Genomic DNA, 11,698 nt, shown 5'->3' with positions numbered 1-11,698 from the left:
AGCGAGAGAGAGAAAAAAAAAAAAGTTATAAGCAACAAACAAAAAATTAAGCTACCCCAAAAAAATAAAGTTCCTCGTAGCCTTCATGGACCAGCAATTAAACTTCGCGAGAAGCATAAATTTGAAACAGACATTTTGGCGGTCGTGTTCAGAATAGCGCGCGAGTGGCAGCCTTGAAATGGAGTCTGCACTGTCTGTCACTCCGCATGAGGCCATTATTTAGTGAAGTTAGCTGTGTGTTGCGTGCCGCTCCTGTCCTACCCTGTCATGTTCATGCCGCCAGCTCTTTGACCCCCTGAGCGAAATATTTCAAACTCTCCATGGTGTTTGCTGTGTATGTAGATGTCATAGGTGTCATCTGTGCTTACATCGATACTATTGTCCGTGTGTAGGTGTGTGCGTGTGTTGTGTAGGTAGGTACATGGGTAGATGAGGAAAGGATAGGTGGTATCTGTCTATCTGTCTGTGTTTCTTTGTGTTTATTGTTCTGTGTGTTGTTTCACAGTGAGACGCCTTCGATTCTAAATGATTGGACACAGTAAATTTTACACTTCCTCTTCCTGTTTTCTTTACTATTTCCCTTTACGTCATCCCGCTCATGTTCCTTGTGGTTAGTGTTTACTTAGAGAAATCAACCAGTCAGTCATTCAGTTCTTCCTAGTCGATCAGTTAATCTGTCAGGCAATCGATCAATCAGCTGGTCAGTCAATCAGTCAATCAATAGCTTTTACACATTCTCCACTCTTTTCTACGTAACTTTCTCTCTCTCTCTCTCTCTCTCTCTCTCTCTCTCTCTCTCTCTCTCTCTCTCTCTCTCTCTCTCTCTCTCTCTCTCCACCACGTATTCCCTGCTGGTAAACTTTCCAGAGTTTCACAGTTTCACAGTTTCTCATTCCCATAGCGATTGTACCTCTCCTCCCTCCTCTTCCTTTCCTTCCCTCCCCTCTCTCCCTCCCTCGTATCTCGAACTCCCTCCTTTCGGCTCTCCTCTCTTTCCCCTCTCCATCCTTTTCTTCCCCTCCCCCTTCCCTCCCTCCTGAGTCTTCCTTCCATCCTCCACGTATCTCTCCTTACTCTTCCTCCCTCAGATGTAATAGTTTCCTCCATTACTATCTACAAACTAATGTTTCCTTCTCTCCCCCCTTTCTCCCTCCTCCATAATTACCTCCACTCTTCCTCCTATCCTTCCTGTTCTTCCTATTCTTTCTTTCACATAAAAGTCTCTCTCTCTCTCTCTCTCTCTCTCTCTCTCTCTCTCTCTCTCTCTCTCTCTCTCTCTCTCTCTCTCTCTCTCTCTCTCTCTCTCTCTCTCTCTCTCTCTCTCTCTCTCTCTCTCTCTCTCTCTCTCTCTCTCTCTCTCTCTCTCTCTCTCTCAGATCATATTGAGTCCGCCATGGTCTCTCCACTACTACTCTCACTCCCTACCACACATACTCCCTGGGTCCCCCTATCTCTTCCCTCTACTCCCCGCTTCCCCCTCCTCTCCCACCACCACCACCACCACCACCCCCACCACCACCACCACCACCACCTCCCTGACCCGTGCAACGTAATGACAATTGTGGTACAGCTGATTGGCTACACACCACCCAATTAGGAAGCTGGCCAGTTGTGTGTTAATGAAGTTAATGTTTTTTTTTTTTTTTCACGGGTCATAACGAGGGTCTCTTTTTCCTCTAGTTCCTGTTTGTATGTTTGTTTGTTTGTTTGTTTGTTTGTTTTTTATGTGAGGACCAGATGAGAGTTCGTCCAATGGTCATCATAGATTTGTGTCGAATTGATATTTTTTTCTTAGTTTTGGGTGTGGGAAGTGATGTAAGATTGGTAGTGATGGTAGGAGTAGTAGTAGTAGTAGTAGTAGTAGTAGTAGCAGTAGTAGTAGTAGTGGTGGTGGTGGTGGTGGTGGTGGTGCTAGTAGTAGTAGTAGTAGTAGTAGTTGTAGTAGTTGTAGTAGTAGTAGTAGAAGTAGTAGTAGTGGTGGTGGTGGTGGTGGTGGTGGTAGTAGTTGCTGTTGTTGTTACCATTGCCGTTGTCGTTGTTATAATTAGTAACAAGTAGTAGTAGTTATTTGCATTAGTAGTTGCAGTAGTTGTCGCTGCTTTTGTTACCGTTGTCGTCGTTGTCGCTGTTGATGTCACTGCTGGTGTTGTTGTTGCTGTCGTCGTTGATGTTGTTTTTGTTGTTGTTGTTGTTGTTGTTGTTGTTGTTGTAGTCGTCGTTGTTGTTATTGTTGTTCTTGTTGTCGTTGTAGTCGTCGTTGTCGCTATTGTAGTTATTGTTGTTATTCTTGTCACTGTTGTTATTGAGGAAATATCCTTAAAAGTAAAACAAACACACACACACACACACACACACACACACACACACACACACACACACACACACACACACACACACACACACACACACACACACACACACACACACACACACACACAGGCAGCACATCACATCACATCACATCATAATAATACCTAAACAGCCACACACACATACATATTCCGCTCCTCTGTGACCGCTATAATTCAGTATACATTTACATAAATATTTATCGGGACGTGGAACGCGATAAAGCTTTGTAGGATAGTAATTCGAGTTGTTATTCAAAATATACAGTGAACGAAGCAAATATTTATTGACACTTTTTTAATTGCCTAGCAGATAACAAGGCGTGGGAGAAGTGACGTGGGTTGAAGTCACAGAAATAAAAGGAAGCTCGAAGGCAAAATGAAGGGATACATGTACGGAGAAACAAAATATATATATAGAGAGAGAGGACATAAAAAGGGTAACGGTAATAGAACAGAAAAGTTCACGATAGTTTCAACTCTTTCACTGCTAAACATTTTTCCCTTTAGTTATTTTGCAATTTTTTTAGGCATTTCTTTTGCACTACTGTTTCTTGAGTACTTTTTGTAACCCAGAAAACGACGAAATTAATGTTTTATCCTCTCTTTTTCTGTTTCCATGCTAGCTTTTTTTCTTTTTTCTCTTTTTTTTTCCTGTCCCCTCGATGTTAACAAACGACGACCATAGCAGTAAAAGGATTAAACGTATTGCCCTTTGTCTTTTTTCGGAGCTTCTTGTCTTTTCTATTACCTTTTCGTCATTTTGACATTTTTCCTTTTTCTTTGGCTGCACTATTTCTCATTAGTTTTTTTTTTTTTTTTTGTCATCCACTTATTTATATTTTGTTTATTTTATTTCACCTATATGTGGTTGGTGTGGTGATAGTGGAGGGATGGAGTGCGTGCTGTGATGTGGTTGGTGTCAACATCGAGTAAAATTCTAACTTCGCTCTTCCTAAAGTGGAAAGCGAAGTGGCGAAGAGAGAAAAATGGCGACAAGGACGAAGGGAGGAAGACGATGGCAAGATTGCAATTTTGGCTGACCGGTGCACGGTGGGGAGAGCCAATCACTACATTGAGGGGCGTCTCGGTCAAGGCAAGTCTTCATGACGCAAGAGGTGTCCTTGGTAACCTGCACAATGCAACGCACCTGGAAAAGTGTTTGTCCACCAGCAGCACTTCCCACATAGGCAGCCTTGGTCGTAGTCCTCACGTTTGTATGAAAATTGTTGGCGTACCTAAAATCAATCGATGAACCACGTATGGGTCGTATGGAAGAACCTTGATGTATTGATAGTGTTTTAGCTTGAAGTTATTGTGTATCACAGTCATCTCCATAACAGGAATAAAATGTAAATGAAAATAAATGGAAAAATTAATAGTTGCGTGCGTAAATGGTCAAATATGTGGATGGATGGTTAAGTGGATGGACAAATAGGTAACTTAATATACTCTCTCTCTCTCTCTCTCTCTCTCTCTCTCTCTCTCTCTCTCTCTCTCTCTCTCTCTCTCTCTCTCTCTCTCTCTCTCTCTCTCTCTCTCTCTCTCTCTCTCTCTCTCTCTCTCTCTCTCTCTCTCTCTCTCTCTCTCTCTCTCTCTCTCTGACCCACACACACACACACACACACACACACACACACACACACACACACACACACACACACACACACACACACACACACACACACACACACACACACACACACACACACACACACACACACACACACACACACACACACACACACACACACACAAACTTAATTCAAAGTCCCACGCAGTCATCATGGCCCGCGGGATCGCTCCTCCTCGCATCCCTCGCCTCCACTCACCGTCACCCTCACTGGATGGAGAGGCGCCGCTTCCCACCACACACAAAGTTCCCTGACATTTGTAAATATCAGGCACCTCAAATTGAAATGAACCGGATTAATTTAGTGAGTGAATGATTCAATAACGGAACCCACCGCTGCTGGTCGCCCTCCCTCCACCAGCCGCTCCGAACCCAGAATGCATTATCCGTCCGCGTAACAAAACGTTATTACATCATTTGTCCAAAACTGCATTCGGAAATGTGTGCATGTGTGTGCACCAACAACTCGCACAAACGTATAGCGAAAAATGCCACCGAGAATAATTTGTCACGAGGTAGTAAAGCTTCCAGTGGTGTGTGTGTGTGTGTGTGTGTGTGTGTGTGTGTGTGTGTGTGTGTGTGTGTGTGTGTGTGTGTGTGTGTGTGTGTGTGTGTGTGTGTGTGTGTGTGTGTGTGTGTGTGTGTGTGTGTGTGTGTGTGTGTGTGTGTGTGTGTGTGTGTGTGTGTGTGTGTGCGCGTGTGTGTACTTGCCATCTGTAAAATGTACACCCAAAATGTTGCCAGCCACACACGCACGGAAAAAAAAAAAAAAAAAGAAGAAAAAAGCTAAGCAGACATAGTGCACTCTTATAAATATCACCATTCTCTCTCTCTCTCTCTCTCTCTCTCTCTCTCTCTCTCTCTCTCTCTCTCTCTCTCTCTCTCTCTCTCTCTCTCTCTCTCTCTCTCTCTCTCTCTATCTCACATCAATACCCTCAAAATGTTATGGTCACGTCAAGGTTGAAATATTGTCAGTAAAAAATGGCAAGTTGGGAATAAAAGTTGTAAAAAGACAGGAATAGAAAAATAACAAATTTCCACCAGAATAACTTTTATTTTACCAGGAAAGCGTTTTCTCTGTATAGAGGGGAGAGAGAGAGAGAGAGAGAGAGAGAGAGAGAGAGAGAGAGAGAGAGAGAGAGAGAGAGAGAGAGATTGGGGGAGAAGAAAAGAAGGTACAGGAAATGGAGACATGGCGGGAAATAAAAGGAAAAAAGAGATGAGAGGAAGAGAGAGAGAGAGAGAGAGAGAGAGAGAGAGAGAGAGAGAGAGAGAGAGAGAGAGAGAGAGAGAGAGAGAGATTCAAAGAAGCTGCTAAGTAAACAGCGAACAGTATATGGAGGCAAAAAGGGAGAAAAGATATACTTAGAATCTGGAAAGTTAAATAAACAAATATAGAATGTTGAAATAAACAAATATAGAATGTTGAAATGTAATGAGAGAGAGAAATAAACAAATATAGAATGTTGAAATGTAATGAGAGAGAGAGAGAGAGAGAGAGAGAGAGAGAGAGAGAGAGAGAGAGAGAGATGCATAAGCCCAAAATAATAGTTTAGGATAGATCAGAATATCCTCCTAATCATCTTTTTTACTCATCCCCAATGCGCTAAAAATAAATAAATAAAAAGTAAATAAATAAAAGGATAGTTTTCACGTGTTCTCTTTACCTGCCTCCCTGATTCACCTGACGTTAGAGGTGCCCGGGAGAGTGAAAAGTATAGAGGAAAAAACTTTTTTACCAAGGTCTGAGTTTTTTTTTCATATGGTGTTCTCTTCGTCATTCTCCTCCTCCTCCTCCTCCTCCTCCTCCTCCTCCTCCTCCTCCTCCTCCTCCTCCTCCTCCTCCTCCTCCTCCTCCTCCCAACATTTAACTCTGAATCAAAACAAAGAGCAAATATTTTTACACCACTCTTTGTTTTGATTAATGTTCGAATCTATTTTCTCTTTCTCTTTACAGAATATGAGACTGATGATAGTGGTGATTGTGATGTCAGTGTATTTTGTGTGAAGTAAAATGTAATATATCTCATCATTTCTGATGATGTTATAGATTGTAGTGCAATGTAGTACAATGTAAGAAGTTGAAGTAGGAGTAAAAGTTGCAGAAATAGTAATAATGGTAATAGAAGTAGGAGTGATTAAAGTAATATCAGGATTAGAAGTAGTAGTAGTAGTAGTAGTAGTAGTAGTAATAGTGGGAGTAGTAGTAGTAGTAGTAATAGTAGTAGTAGTAGCAACAGTAGTAGTAGTATTAGTAACAACAGCAGTAGACTACTACTGCTAATACAAGTAGAACTAGCGGAAGTAGTAGTAATAGTAGACTGCTACTATTACCACGACAAGTAGAATTAGAAGTAGTGGTAGTAGTAATATTAGTAGCAGCAACAGGAGCAGCAATAACAGCAGCTGTAATTGTCAAGGCCACTGATAGAATTATCAAGACCGCTAAAAGCAAAATCTGTCACCAGAACAAACTCAAAACAATCCCCGTGCAAAACAAACAACAAAGCACTGGAAAGAGAGAGAGAGAGAGAGAGAGAGAGAGAGAGAGAGAGAGAGAGAGAGAGAGAGAGAGAGAGAGAGAGAGAGAGAGAGAACAGGAAACAAAGCAACAAACTACCAAACCTAAAACAGAAACACACAAAAAACACAACACAACAACTATCCAAACAAGCCATCAAGCAGAATCAAGATTAGTGGGGAAAAGTAGACATTTGGTAAAAAAAAAAAAAATAGAAAAAGGAAAATTAAGTCCCATACGTCACATACAAATAGCGGCAGTTGGTGAAAAGAGCGTTCCTGGCCGGGGGAAGAGAGACGTGGAATTTTTTCCCTACCAAAGCTTTCCTGCCGCACACGTGTCAACCATTTCCCCGCCGTGCACTATCTGTACCGTCGCCGCCTCCTGCACATGCACGCGGCGACCCGCACACCACACCACCACCAGACGGCTCACCAATATTCAGCTGCACTGGTGGTGGTGGTGGTGGTGGTGGTGGCGGCGGAGGTACAGGCGACAAAAAGTGATTCGTAAAACTGACTACATTTTTTTTCTTTTTCTTTTGTTGGTAGTTGTAGGAGTGGTGATGGTGAAGGTGATTCAGGTGCTAGTGATGGTTTTCATTAGCGTTAGTTAGTTGTAGCAGCAGCAGCAGTAGTAGTAGCAGTAGTAGTAGTAGTAATAATAGTAGTAGTAGTAGTAGTAGTAGTAGTAGTAGTAATAGCAGTGGTAGTATTAATAGTAATAGTAGCAGTAGCAGTGGTAGTGTAGACAATGACACTTGTGGTGTTGGTGGTAGTGGTGGTGGTGGCGTACGCGTGACGGGCGTACGTACAGCAGTGGAGGTTAGATGATGATATTGACAGTGATGGTGATGAAGATGGAAGGCGTGTCATGGTACTGGGTGGTGGTGGTGGTGGTGGTTAGAGGGAGATGTCCAGTTATGTTAAAATTGGAGAAATGAAGTTATCGAGAGGTAATGTGGCGTGTGATGGGCATAACATAAGCACCACCACCACCACCACCTCCACCACCAATGGTGTTAATTTATACGGAATTAATGTTTACGTGTCTTTCTCGTAGTATTCTCTCTCTCTCTCTCTCTCTCTCTCTCTCTCTCTCTCTCTCTCTCTCTCTCTCTCTCTCTCTCTCTCTCTCTCTCTCTCTCTCTCTCTCTCTCTCTCTCTCTCTCTCTCTCTCTCTCTGACCCTCAATATTGTGCAATTTTGGTGTGACCACTTTTGACAAATTTATTGAGTAAAAAAAAGTTTTCTCGCCACGGAACTAATGTTGTTTGACTTTAGCGAAATGTTTTGACCACACTGCCGCACTTCACGCCTTTCTTTTGTTTGTCTTCGTTCATACTTATGTTGTTTGGGGCTCATTCAGTTACGTCTAAGAAAGAAAATAGATGTAGAGTTATATAAAAAAAAATTGTATTTATTTTCTATATTCGTGTAAGGGTTAAAACCAAGAATACCAGGTTTTAAATTATGTGATTTTAGTCTATTTTAATCAGAGCAAGGAAAGAAAATAGGAAATTTGTTTCATAAGGATTCGGTGCATCATGCATTCCATGAAACTGTTTACATTTCCTGCCTGTGTAATGATTTAGTTTCCTCATACTCGTATGTTTTACACGCAATCAGTACCTACGTAATTACATAGTCTGAATTTACGCTTCATGCGGAGCTCTAGGTTATTTCAGTTACATATTATTAAGAGTGGTATTGCCATCGATAAAGTAAGAGAAAATTACAAAGGTGGTTTAAATAAGAAAAAAGATCATATCAAAATGTTCAAATTAGCTTTTTAAATTTACTTTTCAAAATCATGATTTTTCCAACTTATGGCAAAATTCGAGACGATCAAAGTATTAACGTTGAGATCTCATTAAGATATTACTACCTGAGACGCCACCTCCAAGTGTCAACATTAATGTTCCTTTATTAAAATCTCTACATGATCCGACAAAATATATTTTGAGCCAAAAGTGGAGGGACTACTTACAGCCAGTGATGACGAGCCTCAAAAATGTGATGCTTTCATGAAAAACGCGACCACTCCCGAACTCTGCCATTGTGCTCTCGGCATTCAACTTTTTGGCCTACTGGTCCCCCGCCCTCCCTCCCAATCCCCTGCCTTTCGCCCCATGCTGTCTCCCTTTTTGGGCTACAGTTCCCTCACGCCTGTCTCCCCATCCTGTGGTTTTCTCCCCATGGTGTCAGTCTCTCAGCAATGCCTCCCTCATCCTGTGTGGCTAAACTATCAAGCCATATCTTCCAAGTTCCAATATCTGTGTCTTTCCTTCGTATTGTTGATTACTATCTCTCTCTCTCTCTCTCTCTCTCTCTCTCTCTCTCTCTCTCTCTCTCTCTCTCTCTCTCTCTCTCTCTCTCTCTCTCTCTCTCTCTCTCTCTCTCTCTCTCTCTCTCTCGTCTTCATCACCTGTCTCTACGTCTCTGCTTCTCAGTCTTCTCCATCACACGTTCCCCTGTCAAGCATCGTCTCCCATTCCCGTCTCGCTTCCATGTCTTTCATCTCTAGCGTGCCCCTCCCTCCCCCCAAACCTTCATCTCGCTGTTCTTCCTGCTTCCCGCTTCGTCTCCCTCCTCCTGTCACACGCACGTCCGTTACTCTGCTGCAGTATTGAAATAAAACCAAAAATCACCGAACCACACTGATTTTTCTCACGAGATCACACAAGAAAAATGAAAGGAAATCCTGGAAGAGGAATTATTCATTTTTTTTTTTTTTTGCTTCTTTTTTAGTGATGCAATATTTTTGGGCCGCACGTTTCATCAAAAGTGGGAAATTTGTAGCTGCGACCCACCTGTGTAATATAACTTCGTTTAATTTTCTACTTTACTGTACTGGATACAACTTTGCCTCTACAGCGATACCTGAGTGAGGAGCCTTTTCTTTCGTGTGTGTGTGTGTGTGTGTGTGTGTGTGTGTGTGTGTGTGTGTGTGTGTGTGTGTGTGTGTGTGTGTGTGTGTGTGTGTGTGTGTGTGTGTGTGTGTGTGTGTGTGTGTGTGTGTGTGTGTGTGTGTGTGTGTGTGTGTGTGTGTGTGTGTGTGTGTGTGTGTGTGTGTGTGTGTGTTTGACATTTATGTAAACTTATAGCAGAGACTGTGTGTATAGGCGGGGCTGGCTGGGATGTCATATGTAGGTGTTAGGAGACGTGAGGCAAAAGTCACTGATGATCCTCTAACAGTTTTTGTTTGTTGTAGTCTCTCTCTCTCTCTCTCTCTCTCTCTCTCTCTCTCTCTCTCTCTCTCTCTCTCTCTCTCTCTCTCTCTCTCTCTCTCTCTCTCTCTCTCTCTCTCTCTCTCTTTATGTAATACGATGATTGTGTGTGTGTGTGTGTGTGTGTGTGTGTGTGTGTGTGTGTGTGTGTGTGTGTGTGTGTGCGTGAGTGCGTGCGTGCGTGCGTGTATGCGTGCGTGTTGGTGTGCGTGTGGGCGCTCGCGCTTGCGGTGGCGGTTTTGTGTGTGTGAGGGAGGAAATGGTGAGAGGAGAGGGAGCGAGCAAAAGCAGGGAATTGGGTAAAGAGAGAAAAGAAAAACTTCGCTGATAGAAACTGCAGGAAAAATGTGGAGGTGGCGCACACAGGGACCAAATGTGTGTGTGTGTGTGTGTGTGTGTGTGTGTGTGTGTGTGTGTGTGTGTGTGTGTGTGTGTGTGTGTGTGTGTGTGTGTGTGTGTGTGTGTATCTGTCTGTATGTCTGCCTGTATTTCTGTCTGTATAATAAGAACCTCTGCTCAACAGGAGATATTGTCAAAATAAGGCAAATAAATAATAAGTATATTTGCTGTGTCTTCTAAGAGTGTATCAATTTAATATGCCTCTTACATTTGTATCCAGCACAATAGTCTAATGTGTTAAGGTATTTTTAATGAATATTGTGGGTTTAGCGTACTGGAATCTATTTTATCACTGAAACACGACTAGAAACAGAAATCGTGCAGTAAATAATTTCAGACAAGTGGCTTTGATCCTTGCCACTGGGGCCTGAGCATTCCCCTGACCACACGCTCGGGGTCACAGTTCACAACGACCCTCTGTACCACTAAAGACTTTGCACCACATTTATCATTCACTCACTGTGACCCTCATGCGTAAAGCTGGCGAGGGGAGGCAAGGTGGACCTCTTGTAACCACGCTGTCCAAAGTTTCACACCTAATCGAGTTCTGTGTGAGCGTCTCGGAGGGTCACTCACTGAGGCTGTTTCCTCGCCCCCACATAGTTTCCCCGAGCAGAGGCACATACCATTGCCCTCCCAGATCCCGGACTGGTTATTGCCCTCGCACACTCGAGTTGGCCTTTACTCGAGCGTCGAGTGCTTGCCTCCTTTGTTTGTGCTGCTAAACGGAGCGTCGTGCATAATATCCGCCCTTTCCTCGCTGCTCCCCATTCCTCCACCAGTGACCTCCCCTCCTTTTTTCCAGGGCACAGTGGCCCATATTGCATTAAGGCGAGGGTCTTCTGCTGGGCGGCACTTACAAGGTGGCCAAATGGTTGTTACCTCCCAACCATCCTCCTTGAATGTTACGAGGCTGTTGGCGGCAGTGAGGATCAGGGGGCCTTTGCCGGCCACGCGGTACATGAGCCACGTGAGGGAATGCACCAGTGAGGCCACTTAAAATAATAGAACATTTAGGAAAAATAATGCAGAAAAGAAGTCAAATTTAGAAAATAGGAGAAAAGGTATATTGTTTAGATGTTATAATTTCAAGCGTTATGCTAAAACTTATTTTGCAGTTATTTAACCCTCGAATAGGTGCTATATTGATTTCTTCTAAGACACAACATCCCATGCACAACACCGAATATATATATATATATATATATATATATATATATATATATATATATATATATATATATATATATATATATATATATATATATATATATATATATATATATATATATATATATATATATATATAGTCTTTTTTTTTTTCGTTGCACAAATAGCGTGCAGTGTTGGTTAGGTGGGGAGAGGCGTAGCATTCGTCTGGAAGCATTGTGAGTCACGGGACGGGTGAGGGTATAATCCTGGTAGCTCCTCAATGTTTATGGTGGCGCTAACACCTACAGCCAACGAGCCAATGTTTTGCAAGCACATTTCGCCTTCCATTAAGATTACTCCGCCGGATGAAACTATACGAAAATGTGTCTATTACCTTGGAACAGGCCGTCCACCAG

The 11,698-nt window shown here is 42.7% G+C and overlaps 1 long non-coding RNA gene across 1 annotated transcript in view; it reads left to right on the top strand.

The window, feature by feature from the left end:
* LOC135106153 (uncharacterized) overlaps positions 1–4,272 on the top strand; it is a 90,366-nt gene extending 86,094 nt beyond the window's left edge. The window contains exon 3 of the long non-coding RNA XR_010271138.1: positions 3,310–4,272. This is a non-coding gene — a long non-coding RNA (uncharacterized LOC135106153). The remainder of the gene's footprint in view (positions 1–3,309) is intronic.
* Positions 4,273–11,698: the final 7,426 nt, after the last annotated feature.

Source organism: Scylla paramamosain, chromosome 13 (genome assembly GCF_035594125.1).
Source record: "Scylla paramamosain isolate STU-SP2022 chromosome 13, ASM3559412v1, whole genome shotgun sequence".
Classification (NCBI taxonomy): Eukaryota; Metazoa; Arthropoda; class Malacostraca; order Decapoda; family Portunidae; genus Scylla; species Scylla paramamosain.
Note: the sequence above shows the minus strand (reverse complement) of the source record. Positions and strands in the feature narration are given on the sequence as shown.